Source organism: Scophthalmus maximus, chromosome 3 (genome assembly GCF_022379125.1).
Source record: "Scophthalmus maximus strain ysfricsl-2021 chromosome 3, ASM2237912v1, whole genome shotgun sequence".
Lineage (NCBI taxonomy): Eukaryota > Metazoa > Chordata > Actinopteri > Pleuronectiformes > Scophthalmidae > Scophthalmus > Scophthalmus maximus.
The window spans coordinates 29,970,918-29,976,917 of record NC_061517.1 but is presented as its reverse complement, the minus strand read 5'-3'; positions in this window follow the sequence as shown (position 1 = coordinate 29,976,917).

Genomic DNA, 6,000 nt, shown 5'->3' with positions numbered 1-6,000 from the left:
TTGATCTATATAAGCCAACCATCTCTGCTGAATTGTTTTGATCAATGCTACTTTTCAGAATGTCACCAAGCACATGTATTTGGAAGGGGGATATAATTCTTGCATGTTTTGTTTTGTTGTGCATGTTTAGCAGTGGTCCAGCCAGTCGAGTGCTGTGCAGTGCAGTGTGTGTAAAACTCACTCGCTAACGTGTTAGCACCCATGGGTTTTGGCGTACTTGTTAGCATGTCCGTCTCCCATGCTGGAGGACTGGGGTCTGTAAACAATCCCTTTACACATAATCCCCCTCTGTTTTTTTTCAACAAATCACACCCTGATTATATTCATTGTGTTGCATTTGATTGTTCACATGAAAAGTGAGAAGACTAGGTGCGTTAAAAATAAAAAAAAGAGCTAGAGAGAAGAGTTTAAACTTTGGCTCCTTCACAGCGATTTCAGAAAGTTATCTAACCAGTTCGAACTTGGAAATGTATATGAGGCGGGGAATCCCAAGCTATTCAACCAACCAATAAGCAATTCTGATGTATCAGTCAGCTAATCACACAAAAAGAGCACATAAACAGACCTCTGCAAAGGCTGATCAACTCCCCATTTTTATGGTATGGACCATGCCCATGCAATAAATTCCTTTCTTGCTAATTTTGCCCTATTTTGCAATTTTCTTTTGAAAGATTCCTTCAAAAGAATTCCTGGATCCAGATCCCTCCCAAAACGTACAGTATTCACCTGTTACCATAGACTAGACTTATCTTTTACAGTTTTCATGCAAATCCACGCATAACTTTTTGAATAACACTGTTAACAAAACAACAAACAAACAGACAAACCAAACCATTTACATAACCTCCTTGGCGTAGGTAATTATGCACTTGCTTAAAGTGACAGAACAAACAGAGGTGCATGAAAGTAAAACTGAGGAAAAATGGTGGAGAAAAATTATGAACACATCTTCAAAGGTAGGTATCAATTTTTTGTGGTGCTAGTATGAGGGATATTGTAACAGTGGTATAATTTGATTATTATTTTTTTCCCTCCACTGTTATTTGCCAAAAACAGAAGCCTGATCCACCTATTGCTTCTACACAAATTCAGTCGGGGCTAAAGGATTTCATCATCCTAAATTCTACTGAGGAACCTCTGTGTCTGTTCAATAGCAGGTTAAAAAACAGACTGCAACAGCAGAATCATCGGTGTATGTGTGGGCCAATGCTGACAGATTAATATCCTTACTAAATCCCTTCACCAGTAGATTAACCTTGCTTAAAATAGCTTAATGAATACAATGTTAAGGCATTCATTGATGATTTATATTAATATATATAAAGCAGCATTCTCAGTTGCAATTTGGGCAATGTGCTGTCTTTCTAGAATAGTTCTGTTGATGTGTTCAGCAGTTTGGCATTTTGACACAAAACACATTGCATCTCATATTTGTCTCCCTCCACCCTCCCATTAACCATATGCAGGCTGGCTGGGAGTCATGTCCTGTTTGCTGCTGTTTATCCACAAGAGAATTTGACTCTCATCACTCCAGTTGTCGAGGTTGAGGGGGGGAGCTGGGGGAGGGAGAGTAGGTGGTAAAGGTACAACCAGCTCCAGATGTGTGTCTGCAAGTAAATCCTCCCCAGACTGTATACACTGAGTATACATCTGATGACTGAGGCTGTAAAAATGGGTTCTCCCTCTGTCTTCAGTGGCATCCCTCAGAAATTGTTACTTTCACTGGTAAATAGTTGGCACCGCAGTCTCCCAGCTGCACCAGTAAAAAATATTCCTCAGCATTGCTGTTTTCACAAGTTTGTTTTTTTTAAACATTTGTATCATCTGTACATACTGTATTTCTGCTTGCCTTTTTGATTTGAAAACAGCTTAAATGAATCTTTGGTGTCACCACAATACTCTACTTATACTGTCTCAACTTTAATGGTGCTGCTTGCTGTGTAGACCTGATATGGATTTTTTTGCAATGTAGTTAAGATCTTTTTCAATTCAGCTGTGTCTTTTAATCAGCTCTGGGGGCTTGTGCGTTTATCCAGAGGCAAAATCTTGACAACTGTTGGTCTCATTACCATAGCAGCTGCTGTGGTACATACCCAGAGAGAGAAGCCCAATGTTTTGGCCATCCTCATGAGCTTTGTTCTAGGACAACATGAGGCCAAAATTTCAAAAAAACTAATTCATACACCCCGGAAGATGAACCCTTTTCATATGAGCACTCCATGAGTTTACTCCATGCCCCCCATGTTTCCTCTTCTTTCCCACTTCCATTGCTGAGTCTGTGGTGCCAAAAATGTGTTTCCAATCTTGGGACAGCGTGGGGAACAACAGTTTTCTGCTTAGATCTTAGGAGAGCTGTTTTAGGAAACATTCACTGACAACAAGTTAAGCAACTATGAGCCACAGCAGGCATCCAGCCCTGTTAGAATTACAAATGTAATGACTACAGAAAATATTTCATTATTACTTGCATGGACATATTATAAAACCTGGATTTTCTTCATTTCTGCTCTGTTCTCCATGTTCCTGGGTGGCCCACTAAATATGTGCAATAGTGTTACTCCCATCATGCCTCTGGACTAATGAATGCTATTTTAGGGGACTACATAGATGTATAACAAGACATCTACAGAAATTGCTTGGAGCTTGAAAACCAAGGATGCATCTTACTTTAATTCCAGGAATCTCTGTCTGTCTATCTGTCTGTAGCCATTTCTGATTTGCTGAAATGCAGACTTCCATATGCTCTGCTCTGCAATGTAGAGCAGTGACTCGGTTACATCAGATTTGAAAGTACAATTACAACATTGGCAATGATTGCAGCTTGCTAGACATTAACTGAAATCAGGGACTCATGATTCATTACACCTATATGGTAACTTAAATGAGAATATGGCTTTTGAAAATATTAGCTTACGTTACCTAGTGTCATAAAGCTAAATCAACAGGTAGCTGCAGGATAGCATTCCTGAATATCAGGATCAGAATCAGCTTCATTGGCCAAGCATGTGTAAACATACAGAGGATTTGAGAAGAGATTGGTCATAGAGAAATAGCTAAACTTTGGTGTTTAGTTTAATTAAAGATTTGGCTGCTTTTTTTTTCTTCTGTTATAGATGATACACAGCAGTCTTCTTTATCATTGGCGACTGTGAAATTTTGCAACAGTTGTATACTGCTAATAAATATATATATACATTTTTGAAAATATGTTTGTGGAATAATATTACAAGTTAAACTTTATTTGTCATTCTAGCTGTAAATGTACATACATATCTCATTGGAATGAAAGTTACATTGAATATGAAAAATGTGCAAAATTACTTTTGATGTATTAATTTGGTTCTCCCACATTAGTTGACCCTGAAACCAGCCAGGTTCTCTCAAGCCTCTCAGCCTCTGTCGTATTTCCATCATGTGCTTTACATTGTTTTCTATCTTTGACGGGAACACTTTTAATTTGGTTTTTCAATTCGATTTGGTTAGGGAAAAACCAAGCATCACAATGCTATCAGCTAAATATTTTCTGTCTCGACAACTCACACGTCTGGACCCTGTTATGCTAAGGCCCACGCAATAAGCTGCCAATTAGCTGGTCAGTAGAATCTGAACTGGAAGATGACTGTGATTAACTATTTATCAAGTACTTAAGCATGGTACCTGTGTAATGTCACTCCACCTCCATTCATCTCCTTACACCATGAAGAAGGTCCAAGCTTAATTATAGATATTTGCGTGCTCACAATTCATCACAGAGCTATCCATAACCAGCAAATTAGCATGAATTCCCCTGAGAGGGGATTTTCCCTCTGAGACACAGATGGAGGTTTGGACCACAAAACCTCCCAAAGAAAATTAAACTGATTTGGTTTAAGCAGAACATCAAACATCAGTGAGTCATCGGCAGCACGACAACAGTGCGGCCAGTGTGTGATCATTCCCAGTATTCTTGTATACAATGTAAGTCAGTTAGTTTGAAACCACGTTGACCTTTCTGAGTCTCAGAGGACACCCTTGCTCTACTGTCCCTCTGAAACATAATTCTTGCCCTCAAAACAAAGTTAGGTTGGTACCTTTGTTTGAAACCCTGCTAAATCCAACTCGACTCGGGTCACTCTGCTGCCTCTCTTTGACAAAGCAAATTAATTAATCATCTAAATCATTGGGTGCCCATCCAGATGTCTCTGTTGCAGCATGCCCTGTGAATCCTCAATGTAAACTGATTTAATCTCACAAATTCACATTTACAATAATGTTTTCAAGCCATTATTACTCTTCTGACTGTTAGCAGATGTTTAAGAACTCCAATTTCTTGATGTATGATCTAGCTAGCTTTCAAAGGTAATTAAAAAAAATTAATATAGAGTCACTATATTGTATATAACTTGGACATTCACTTTTCAAACAAATTAACCATGCTAAAACAAGGATATGTAGACATTGAGAGACGGCCCAGTAAATCACAATATCACTGCTTGCTGCTCTTGTGTGCACAAGAGATATTAAAGGGGCCATATTATGCTCCAGGCACCTTTTCAGCCTGCCTCCACATATATTTGGTTATCTGGGGTGTCTGCCAGCCCACGGAGAATGAAAAGAAAACAATGAGTCGTTGATTCGTGGTTTGGGTTGATCGTGCAGACGGTCTGTAAACGAGCCATTCACAGCCCGGGCGTCAAGTGACGTAAGTTGACTCCTACTACTGGGGCGACCACGCCCTCAACCTGAGCAGCACCTCCCCCCCTGAAGTGCGGAAAAACAGATCGCGTCTACGCCATCATTTTTCGCGGCTGCCGGCTTGCTGCCGGTGGACCTCGCGGCTGCTGGCGTTCGGTCGCAGCTGCCGGCGGTCGGTCGCGGCTCCCGGCTTGCGGCGGTCGATTGCAGCTGCCGGCGGTCGGTCGCGGCTCCCGCGGTCGGTCGCGACTGCCGGCGGTCGGTCGCGGGTCCCGGCTTGCGGCGGAGGTCGCGCCTCCCGGCTTGCGACTGCCGGCGGTCGGTCGCGGGTCCCGGCTTGCGGCGGTCGGTCGCAGCTGCCGCCGGTCGGTCGCGGCTCCCGGCTTGCGGCGGTCGATTGCAGCTGCCGGCGGTCGATTGCAGCTGCCGGCGGTCGGTCACGGCTGCCGGCGGTCGGTCGCGACTGCCGGCGGTCGGTCGCGACTGCCGGCGGTCGGTCGCGACTGCCGGCGGTCGGTCGCGACTGCCGGCGGTCGGTCGCGACTGCCGGTCGCGGGTCCCGGCTTGCGGCGGAGGTCGCGCCTCCCGGCTTGCAACTGCCGGCGGTCGGTCGCGGGTCCCGGCTTGCGGCGGTCGGTCGCGGGTCCCGGCTTGCGGCGGTCGGTCGCGGCTGCCGGCGGTCGGTTGCGGCTCCCGGCTCCCGCCGTAGCTAGACTCGCGGCCGGGATGTCGTTAACGTTCTATCGCCCAGCCCCTTGTGCTCTGTGTGTAATTATGGAGAACGTGTTCTGGGCCTCCCGGGTCTCTACGTCGTGTATGTGCCTTGTCACGTGCGACTGTTGTCATGGCAGCGCAGACGCGGGGAGGAGCGAGGAGGAGCACGAAGGGAGGGGGGCGAGGAGTGAGCAGGAAAGCGCTGGAATCGACTGTAGTCTCACGGGGCTGTTTATACAGAAAGAGGAGGGTGCTGTGTGGCTTGATCCTTGAGGTGTTTTGACATGGAATGGCAAAGACATGTAGTGCACACACCTGAAAACCAATGTAACTTGTGTAAAAGGGGGCATAATATGGGCCCTTTAACAGGCTATTTACCAAAGGCCTTAAATGTGGCAGTCGCTAAACCTCTGCTCAAAAAACAACAACTCTAGACCCAGATATCTTAGCTAAACCCATATCAAACCTCCCCTTTATCTCTAAAATCCTTGAAAATCAGAAAAACTCTGCTTGAAGATTTTCAGTCAGGATTTAGAAAACATCATAGTACACAAACAGCAATGCTGAAAGTTACCAACGACCTATGTGGTGGAAAATGTATTGATACTAGAT